At 33.5% G+C, this 12,208-nt stretch overlaps 1 pseudogene; it reads right to left on the bottom strand.

Annotated features, from left to right (window-relative positions):
• Window positions 1–11,926, bottom strand: part of LOC149530918 (basic leucine zipper 2-like) — a 61,180-nt pseudogene extending 49,254 nt beyond the window's left edge.
• Between the last annotated feature and the right edge of the window lie 282 nt (window positions 11,927–12,208).

Genomic DNA, 12,208 nt, shown 5'->3' with positions numbered 1-12,208 from the left:
TCTCTAATCATTCATTAATTTCATGTATTACTAATATGAAGTTTCTTTATGATTTCCATAAGTATTGCTACACATTTGAACCAAATGACCACAAAGAAGAAAAACAATAAAGTTTTCTCCTTGCTTTATTCCCAAAGTAGGAAAGTGTGGTAGGACTGATGATGTGATTGTAACTTTCATTTTATCATTTGAATCATGGTTCATAGGCCAACAAATATGTTGATATGATATTACCAAGCTCAATATGTGGACAAGGAATAACAAGTTTTTGGGAAAAAATGCCTTCTTTGCACTATTTATTAGCAAGCAATTACATTAATGGGTCAATTAATTGCTACTGCTTGGCATGCTTGCAGATCCAATGCATTATAAATATAAGTAAATGGTCCATGAGAATATGACCATATTTGAGGTTCAATCTTCTAAGGATATTTTCTTATAATGGATGATATTGAAAATATTGATATGCAAAGCTAAGTCACTAAGATGCATTAATAATAGTACTAATTCCCTTTTAGTGCAACAATGGGTTTTGGAAAACTCAAACTAGTGGTTTTCATAACAAGAGTATAATGTTGTTGATGTCAAGATGGGGAGGAATGGTTTGAGCTAAGGATTCAATTTTACAAAAATAATTGATTTGGATGCTTCCATATATGGCTAAAACAATATATTAGCCATGGATTTTGTCATTGGTGAATGCAATTAACATATGTTGCATGTTCCTTAGTGTAGAGTTGACTTGAGAATGTTTACACTTAGGTTAAAGAAAGAAGACAAGTCTACTTTTAATGGAAGTTTTACTCTTAGTCAATTTTGTGAACAAAAAGTTTATAAAACAAGGTCTCATTTTGGAAAAAATGGGTTGAGGCTTTGCTTCAAAATCTCGAGCCAAAATCCAAATGGTATTCCAAGAGGCACAAGACCTTGAGCCATTTTTCATGAAACTCAACCTTGTTTTGAAATGAGGCTGCATTCTCAATGTTACCCTATTTAGAAGTAGGGTGGCTCATTGAACAAGTCCCCCATTTGAAAGAGGACATTATTCATAAAATCTCTCTCTCTCTCTCTCTCTCTCTCTCTCTCTCTCTCTCTCTCTCTCTATTTATATATATATATATATATATATATATATATATATATATATATATATATATGTATGTATGTATGTATGTATGTATGTATGTATGTATGTATGTATGTATGTATGTACACATGTATATATATGCATATATACATACATACATATATATACATATATATATATACATGTATATATATATACATACATATATGTGTGTGTGTGTGCGTGTGTATATACATATGTATATATATATATACATATATGTATATATATATGCATGTATATATATATGTATATATACATATATATACATATGTATATATGTATATATAGATATGTATACATGTGTGTGTGTGTTTGTGTGTGTGTGTGTGTGTGCACGCACACACACATAAATAGATGACAAGTAACTTTTTATAAAAATCATCACACTTCAGAATTCCACCCTATTTTGCTTCCAAACAAAAAATTTCTTAATAGACAATTTTTATTTTTTATTGTTTTTAGAATTATTTCATGATTTCTAGTACGGTATTTGTTAATTTTTATTAAGAAATATGAATTTATTTGTTATGTTTTTTTTCTTGTAGACACATAAAAATAGGTTTTATAATTGTATTAAGTTTTCACATGTATTCAATACACATGTGCTTAGGGGAAAAAAAGAAGCAATGAATTTGTTAATGTAAACTAGATGAGATGTGTTCAATAGTTAGCCATCTTAATCCTAAGCCATTAATACAAGAGAAAGAGGAGCTTCCAAACATAACTATTAGTATAAGTTAAGTTAGTTTAGCACAACACAAGTGAGATGAAGGGATGCCAAAATTAAACCCAAATTGTATCAAAGAAGTACACAATAACGTCCTCATTCATACAATATTCATTAAGGTTATATTTGTAATGAAATTAGGTTGAATTTATTGGGATAGTTGGTTAAATGCTAGATTAATTAACTTTCCTAGGGTTGATTGATTTAAATGTAGGAAAAACATGCAAAACCCTATTTAAGAAAGAAATCATATCTGAGGCATAAGGCAAAGAAAGAGAAAGTGACTAACCTCAAATATGTGTAGGGGAAGAAACCTTTGTGCTTAGAAAATAAAAGATTGAAAGCAATAAGAAAGAAACTGAGACTAGATCTGGAAACAAGAAAAAAAAAACCAAAAAATAAAGAAAAATAAAGATGTCAAGGTACAAGTCAACCTAGTTGATGTATATTGGTATATGTTCCACTAAGTTTACATGGTCCCATAAAGTAAAAGATTAGTTGATCTTAGATCTTTAGAAAGCTACTAACAATATGTTTATGATTTTGAATTTGTAATTTTGACAACGTTTTTTTGTTTACAAGAAAAAAAAATTCTTTTTTTTAGGGGCGGGGGGGGGAGTTGGGGGAGGGGTGGTGTGGGGTAGGGGGGCTTTCCTTGGTCAAGCCATATATTAAGGAATCAATATTATAATTGAAATTTATAAGTTGAAGTTGATGAGAGATCAACTCCATAGCTCTCAATAATCACCTTCATACAAAAACTTGTCATAGAAAGAGAGAAGAAAAAGCTTTGGAGGCTGGAATTCCTAGATCCATAGATGAGACATTTTTAATGAGAAAAAAGAGAAATCTCTACTATCAAAAGTTATTGAATGTGTTAAATTACTAAGATAGATCAATACTTATAAATGGAGATCCAAACCCTAAAAGATAAAACCTAAGTTGCATTATAATAATTAATAAATTAATTAATTATTAGATGTTTAAAGTTTAGCTTAAGTAAAATAGAGTTAATTACAAAATATGTAATTACTCTAAAACTCCTCCTTAAGATAAACTTAGGGAGTAGCCAAAAGCCTAGAAATTGCCACTAAAAGAAGATTTAGGTCTCGACAACAAAGCTTGATGAGGTACCCAAGCACAACCAAATCTCAATAAAGACGAGAAAAAGAGAAAACTACATGGGAAAAACCCTACTCCAAGAAGAGATGGAAAGAATGCCGAAAGACTAGTGAAGGACTATATAAGCCTCTAGACTAGAGAATGTACCAGAAGATAGGAACAAAAGGATGATCATGAATAACATCACTAAATCATGTAGAAGCTACAAAGCTCCATCAAAAGTAACTGCTGATTTAAAGAATCTCCACTAAAATAGAAACTAACCAGGTAGAGAAGACTATAATATGCATGAGTTCTCTTAAAAGACAATACTCAAATCAAGAGGCACATAAATGAAAACAACTAAAGTCAAAGATACATATGACATGAAATACCATAGCATGAAGAGTTGATTAGTTGAACATGCAAGGCTACAACCAAAGTGAATGAAAAGAAAAGTGTCAATATGGTAAACAATCCATCTCACCACAATGTATAGTTATCCTGCATCTGCCTAGTACATATGAACAAATAATAAATACAAAGGTCACTTTATTGAACCAAGGAAGCATAAGAACTAATAGAAGAACCCCTCCTAATATAGACAAGGGTTAGTTGACATGAAATTGGAAAAGTTACCCATAAGACTGACATGTCATGGAACCATGATCAAGATGCACAAAAAAGTACATATGTGTCTACTAAGGTGATCAATCTCAGACTCATCATGAGGCTAATGTCACAGAAGGGAAACTTACTAGACAAGGGAAGATGACAAACCCAAGAAAAACATGAACTCCCCATGACACTCTAATCACAATAGTGAATGTACAATAAGGCATAAGATAGGGTGAATCCCATGAATATAATAATCTACATGACTGTCCTCTGATGAGAATAATTGAATCATAAAGAAAAATGACTAAAATGAAAACACAGATGGAATATGGAACTTTATCTTAGTGTGTTTGTAAGAATGCATAAAAATGATGTCTACACTAACTAGAAGAGACATAAGGGTGTTACAATAGATAGTACAGTTCATGAAAAATCATCTAAAGCAAAAAAATTGATCCCCAAATATGAATCAACCAAGATACCTACCAAAATGTAAGAATGCAAAAAAAAAATGAATAGAATGTGCCTAGAGAATAATATGGAAAAAAAACTAGCATCATTGGAAAGAGCTTGAAAAAACCTTTTAGTTGGTGTAAATAATTCCTAAATCAGAGATTAGATGATCAAGATATGTCTCCTAGAGTGCAAAAAAATCTTAACTTATATGAAATTAAAACTAAAAAACACCTTTACTAACACAAAGCTTGGAACCAGCTTCCTGATGATATCTCATTTACCAAAAATAGAGTTCAGATGAGCAAGATATGGAAAAAAGACCACAAATAGGTCCAAACAAAGTTACAAGGGCTTACAAGGTTGTTTATGTAGTTCTAACATGACAAGTGACGATGCTCAAATGGCCATCCAAGAAAAATAAATACCTGAGAAATGATCTAGTAGCCTAAAAAAGAGAGGCTACTTGGAAAAAAATGCCAAGTGCCAGAAAATAAATCAATGGCCACTAAAACATGTTTGCAAAAATAATCCAAATCACCATTCCATAACATCCATAAATAGTGTATTTCGTAGAACTTGGCACGAGAAAATATGTCATATGTGACAAAAAAGATTAGAGGCCAAAATAGTCAATTACTCCCTATTTTTTATGCATTGAAAATACATGATTAATGGTGGATGGCCTACATGGGGAAAGTGACCAAACAAAGAGAAACATATGTCAAAGAAGGAAAATAACATGTTTGTGCATGTGGAGTTAAAGGGGCACATGGTGTTGTTGACTTGTACTTGTGTTTGGAAAAAGTGTCTAAAGCCTAAAAACTATCCCACAAAAAAATCATGGAAAACTACCAAACAAGGTCCACCTCTTTCTATGCCAAATGTGTTGGAAAAAAATAGGCTCCATAAAACCATAAACATGATTGGTGGAGCACATATGTCGAGGAAGCACATGTTCCAATAGAGAGATGCACCATTGAAGGAAAAAAAGTGGAGGTGCAAGCTACAAATAAAAATTCCACTTGAATGCCCAAATAAACACTATACAATGAATGTGTGAAATCCAATTTTAGTTAGTTAATCATAAAAATTGCCACACAAGGAAATGAAAAGTGCTAGTTTGAGGACCAACAATGGGGCACATGTTCTATTGTGCCATTAAGTAGGTTGTGGAGATGTGCGCCTCCAAAAACTTGACCAAACTTAGAGAAAGTGCCTAGTGCAAGTAATTTTGACAAAAGGCCTCTAATGGTGATCACATGTGAGAATCCAAAAAGATTTGGTGGTGTGGTGATGTGTGTAGCACCCATGGAAGGTCCCAAGATAACACAAATCCTGAGGTAGAATGGGGCCGTTAGGTTTGATGCACCATGATTATGTCAAGCTTGCACAAAATGTGTACCATTGGGGTCTGCAAAAACATTGCACACACTTCTTTTTGTTTTTGAATCAAAGTCATGCACTTTCTCTTCAAATTTATTAAAAAACATTCCCATTTTCATGCATTTTGAATGTGACATTTAAAAAAAAAATCACCATCTCAAGATTTGTGTGACTGTATCGAATGGGTGCAAAAAAAATTTGCCTCAAAAGTCAATGTCATCCAAACTTGACAAATTTTATATTGAAGTAGGGATTTTTGAGTGATCTTAGCTTAACAGTGATGTCCATTTGGCCTTAAAGTGCTCCAAATATTAGCCCCCTAAGATCCAATATAAAACACTTTTGAAAATTGAGACCTTGGAAAGAGAAAACACAGATCTGAAATCCAAGTCAAATCTCTCATGAACAGAATGGAGGCATGGAGATTAGGAGATTTGATTTCATATAGTTGTGAAAGATTTTGTTAGAATGGGAAATTTTGAAAAGCCTGAATAAGACATTCATTATTTTGGTGCTTAAAATCTAGGAGCCTAAGTCTCTTAGAAACTTTAGAGCCATAAGCTTATGTAACATAGTTTTTAAGGGTCTTCTCTAAGGTTCTCAATAAATGCATGAAGACCCAACTAGATAAGTTCATAAGCCACTCCCAAAAAGAATTTATTCTAGGACCACAAATCCTTGATGCTTCTATCTAAACTCATGAGATAATACACTCAATGGAAAAAAAGAAAAGGTCAAGGATGGCCTCAAGCTAGATATTTCTAAGGCATATGATAAGGTCAATTGGGATTTCTTACTTGTTTTTATGTCTAAAATTTGTTCTAGTAGGAAATTTATTGAGCTAATTTAGGTGATAATTGGTACAATTTAGTTTTATACTATTCTAATGGGAAATCTCAGGGCTCTTTCTCCTCTAGGAGGGGCCTACATCAAGGGGATCTTCTCTTACCACACCTTTTTATTATGGTGGTGGAGTTCTTAGGGAGAAAATTTATTTTCAAAATGGAGGTACGTACCATTCAGGGAATCAAATTGACAACATCTATCCCCTCAAATGTCTTACAACAATTTATGAATTATACCTTTCCATTTAGGATCTCTTCTATTATAGAAGCCAAGGAATGGAATATCCCCCTAGAAAATTATGATCATGATTTTTCCAACACATAAATTTTAATAAAGTGTACTTCTTTAGTAGTAGGAATTCCTTACATGATACCCACACACATTCTAGGCTTCTAAGAAGCTTCCCTCCTAGATACCTACTCGAGGGTCACCTTTATAGTTTAGGAGGTTAGTCAAAAAAATTATAATTTAATTTTTGTAAGGCTTCACAGAAGGATGGCAAGATGGAATGGGAAGGTTCTCAATAGTGTGGGTAAACTCCAATTCCTTTCTTCTTCTTCACGCGACATCCCTATTTGTTTCCTCTTGAACTTTGAAATGTCTTCTTATATAAACCTTATTTTGTAGAGGATACATAGAAATTTCCTTTGAACTAGTTTTTAAGATAAAGCAAGGATCAACCTAGTCAACTAGGATACTATTTGTAAGCCTAAATCCTTGGGTAGATGTTAGAAAAATAGAAGACCTCAACAAAGCACTCCTAACTAAAATTGGTTCGTAGTAGGCCAAAGAATTAGGAGGGTGGCAAGAAATCATAAAATAAAAATACTTTAGTGACCCCTCCTTCACATCCCATCTATTTTAAATGGACCTCTTGTATGGTTCCAAGGTCTGCAAAAATCTTATCAAAAATTGCACTTTCCTCCAATAGGGTCTGCAATGGATGGATAGTAAGTATCGTCCCAAAAAATTTCCTATAAGACAAAAAAAAATTATTTTTTGTTTTATGAAGGTAATAATTATGTTTTCAACTTGGATGTTTAATATAGTAAGATTTATACTTGCATTAAGTTGGAGTTACCCCTAAATGATTACTTATTGTAACTTAGTGTGTAGGTGTCATATTCTAGGGTTGTGAATTATGAAGGCAAATGGTCATTGGTCAACTATCTAATTAAGGATCACCCCAATACTATTCTCTTTGAACATCCACAATATCTAGAATGACTAAATATACTTATCAAAATCAAACTAACATAATTGTTCCTAATCTATCAACTTACTAATTTCCTTACATATTATTACATAAATTTTCAATTTATTTAGTTAGCCACCTCAAATAACATAATGTGCTAGAAAATTTTAATCCTAAATCTACCTGATCATATATTCTAAATTATTCCTAATATCCAACATCCATTTCCTTATTGAAGGCCCTTATTAGAATATGTATAATCTATCCATGCTTAATTATTAACATAATCATGTTGATCTCAAGTCTATTCTCAACCAAAAATTGAATCCTAAACCATGATGTCACGTGACCATTAATCTTGCCTCAAAAATTATTAGGACTCAATTTTTAAAATTTTCTTTCCCAAAATATCTAAAAGTCAAATTACATGATAATTTAAATATCTGAAATTGTATATTACTCCTACTACCATTTAAATCTTCTAATGAAAGAAGGTCAATTATAATCAATACCAATATTCAATTCACATAAATAAAATCAAATCAAATAACTATGAAATAGGAAAATGTGCAATCCCAAAATATTTATAAATCTATTACACTTCCACAATGTCTAAAATCAGAATGTATTATAATTAGATTATCCTAAAATTAATATATATCTATTTCCCTTTAAAATTGTCAATTAATCTATATTCAAGAAAAATTTAAAATAAACTCAAACCTACATATATAATCACTATAATCCTATTATATTGAAAATAAGTTATAAATAATTATACCATTCCCTAACCATACTATCATAATTCCATAAAATAATATTCAAAATAAATTATAAACTAATTATTCTATCCTACTGCAACTACCCTCATCATCTTCCTAGTGAATATCCTTGGATCTATTCACATCCACCCCAAGCAAATGAAATGTCCCAAGTCCAATCCCCTACAAATTTTTATGGGCAAGTGGGCATGGTAGATGTGTAAGGTTTGATTAGTTTTTTAAAAAAATTATTCCTTTCAAATTATCCCAAAACTAGGCGTATGGAAGGGTGTCTTTTCATAAATGCAAGTTCTTAATATGTCAAGGTTCCCACTCGCTTATTTGGTGTTGAGGAGGAATGTATCTTGTCCTTTTTAATAATTATTTCCACCTCTGCCAAGGCTAGGTGCCTAGGGAGGGTCTTGGTCTCAACACTGATATAGTTGTCATGTCTTTAAATCGGTCAACCTTCCATGGCTTCCCACCATGACTTGCCCCTTTTTAAAAAAAAAAAATTATTTCTTGCTTGATGTGGCCCCTAAAATTGAATGAAATCTAGTACATGCAGGAGAGGGTAAGCGTCTGGGAAAATTTAAATATATTTTGTCATTTTTTAGGTTTTGTTAGTTTAGTATTATAATACATTTCTTATTTTGTTTTATTTTGTTAATCTAGGGTATTGGTTTATTAGGGATGTGATAATGTACTAATTGAAATAGTGTTTTGGATTTCAATATTTATAAGATGGTGACCCATTTTTTTTCCATGATTAAATATTGTTAAGCTATGCTATTTTATTCTAATAATATTATTTTAATGACTTTATTCTGAGAAGAGTTTTTTTTTGAAAGACCATACATTTTCCAGTGACATTTTATGCATCTACAGGTTTTCTTATGAAGTTGGCATTTTCTCTTTTGACTAGTTTTCTTCATATATCCTCTATGATAATTTATATTTGGGTGGGTGATATTCTGACATTGTACATTACATCTCAAAAATATTCTACATAATAATTCTAAAGTATCACACATAACAACTATCATAGTATAAATTCAAGATGCTCTAACATGAAACATAAAAGAAATCTTCTTGCTTGTGATTCTAAGAATATTGAGTATTCTATTTACATTATTGATATCCAAATTCTGGACTATATTTAAATATAAATATATTACCTATTGCATACGTATCCTACAATCGTGTGTGAATCAAGTTTAATCACATATTGCATCAAGCTATTTTTATGAGAATGGAGTGCAACAAAATAGCAAGAGATAGTTTTATTTCCATCTTACTAATGCCTACAATACATCCATATACAAGACTATGAAATCACAATATCAATGCAATGAAATTCTCCTTCATAATTTTCTCAATTCTTCCTTCTAACACACTTATCAAGCATGAACAAAGGGTGGTGGAATGACCATATCAAGGTATAAACAATGGAAGGACCGTTTGATACATAGATTATTCAAATCTCTCTCTATGGACATATGGACGAGAACAATAACAACACTCTCAAAATACAAACTACTTCACATACAAGTGGAGGTTATTACTCCATTTCCAACACAATAATAAAGAGTCTTCTTCTCCTATGAAAGAATAGACTACATGAACTTCAAGCCTCCAAGCTCATCAAGTGAAAACCTACAAAGAAATGAGACCAAAAATAAATGGGGTGTCGTCGAGGCTCACCTCCCAACCTAGGTCTTAAGGAGGCCACCCACCAAGCTTTGGGAAGCAATGCATAAATGGTAGCATACTTCACATTCTCATATCATGCATGATCACAACAAAATAGCAACATTACACAATGCATTCCAAGACAACCCATCCCAATGCTTGCACAAAGATTCAATAATTGAATCAAGCTATAGGGTGAAGGTGGGTTCTCTCCATGAGAAGGATTTCCAAAGATATGTTTCACAATATAAACAAAATCTCATTATCAACATGCCCTTCTGAGGCTTAGAATAACTTTACCTCCACATACCTCCTTATACCTCCCATAATGCAAGTAATCAAGAAGATCACATTCCATAGAACATGTAAAAATCATCTCCACACATGAGAGAGTTCCTCAACTACATGTGTTAGCCAAACTAACTCCTTCACCCAAGCATCTCTTCCCTCCCAATGGTGAGTGATGCTTCACACCCATTACACAAAACACACAACATGGAAGCAAAACAAGATTCAAGAGAGGATTCAAACAAAACTCCTCATATGCAACACTCATACAAAAGATCTTTTCCCACAAACCACATCTAAAAAAAAACAATTCATCATGGAATGAAGAACACCATGGATCATGGGTACCAACCTCACTCCAAGAAATCGCAATGAAAGGTTGTAGTAGAGCTCCTTATCCTCTTCCTCCAAACCCTAGTTGTCTCTAAAGATAGAGAGTGGCCAAGTGAGTTTCTAATTTGGCCAAGCCCCTATATGCCATGCTCATTTTCGGATTTAATAAAGAAAGCTTTTTCTTTGGGGGTCTCCTAGGTCTACTAGGCACCCTAGAGGTTATTATTAGCCCCCTAACTTAAGGTACTAATATTGGTAGGACTTATTTTTGTCACAAATTCACCTTAGAATTACTTTATGGCCCTCACAATGCTAGGTAAGTCCAAATTCAAAATTTCCCATGGTGGTAACCTTTTCACTTTACTAGTTTAAGGCAATAAGTCAATTTTCTCAATCAAGGTATTTAACTCAGAATAAGGTGGCCACATGATCCATCATCAAAGAACATGTCAATTCACATAACGAGTACAAGTGTCAAATGAAACACACATTATACACTATACATCACACATGACCCATTCAAAAACTACATATGAAATGTTAGAGTAAATAATTAATTAATTGTTAATTATTTATTCTATTACTTAAGCTTACTTAGGTAAATGTATTTATTTAATATTTTGTATTTAATGCATGTAGTAGTTAGTTGTTGACAACATGGGAGTTTATTCCCTTCCTGCATGTTCCACCTTATATGGATATGTGTTGAGTTATCATCCTTATCTTCTACCACCTTCCAGCTTGTTCTACAAGCTTCCTTGAGGTCTTTATAAGAAACCTCTCCCTCATTGTATTCTCATAACATAAGGCATTGTGCATATTGTAAATACATTTCTTCTTGTGTTGCACATATTATCTCTCATGTCTGTTTAGGGTTTTTCCCTTGCTCCATGCTCTTCCTCTTCTTGGCTTCTCTTTGACAGGTTCTCGCATGCAGGTGATCTTGGGCATCTTCAGAGTTGGCTTTCCTCAACTCCAACATGGTATCAGACCCTTCCTACTACTGCTTGGTTGAAAAAATTTTGAAGCCATGATTTGAAGTCACAAACCCTAGTTTGTTTGTGCATTTTTTCTTCAAATCAGAGGATCAACAATTTTTTGGAGCACTTTCAGCCCAAACGGACATCACCATTGGATCTAGAAGGCCATTTGCAATCAGGATTCATATAAAACTTGTCATTTTTGGAGACAGAGCTCCGCGGGGCAAATTTTTTTTGTTGCAAGGCTTTTCCGTATGGCTCGTACGGACGCGCAGTAAAAAAAATAAAAAATAAAAATAAAAACAGGCACTGCTATCCAGCGGCCACCCAGCAACCACCATCGCACCACCATGGCCCCGCCAGCAGTGGCCATGCCACCGCAGCAGAGCCGCCCTCGGTAGGCCACCCACCGGCCATCGCGGCTAGGCGGCGCCTCCCTCTGCACCGTCTGCTCCACCCTCTGCGATGAGTTCCTCTGCCAGTTTCTCTGCTCTATGCCACTGCTTAGCCTCGATTATGCCACCCCTATGGCCCCTGTGCATAGTCAGTAGTGACAACATTCTCTTAAGCACAGTCAGCAATTTTTAGACTGACACGTGGTAGGTCTGCCACGTGACCCCTGCCACATCATCATCTGTACATGCCACATGGTGATGCCACGTGGCACCCATTTTTGCTGAGATGACCTCTAAGCCATCA

This window comes from Cupressus sempervirens, chromosome 11 (genome assembly GCF_028749045.1).
Source record: "Cupressus sempervirens isolate cs-2001-9-10 chromosome 11, ASM2874904v1, whole genome shotgun sequence".
Lineage (NCBI taxonomy): Eukaryota > Viridiplantae > Streptophyta > Pinopsida > Cupressales > Cupressaceae > Cupressus > Cupressus sempervirens.
The sequence above is the reverse complement of the archived record's forward strand: the minus strand, read 5'-3'. Positions and strand labels throughout refer to the sequence as shown.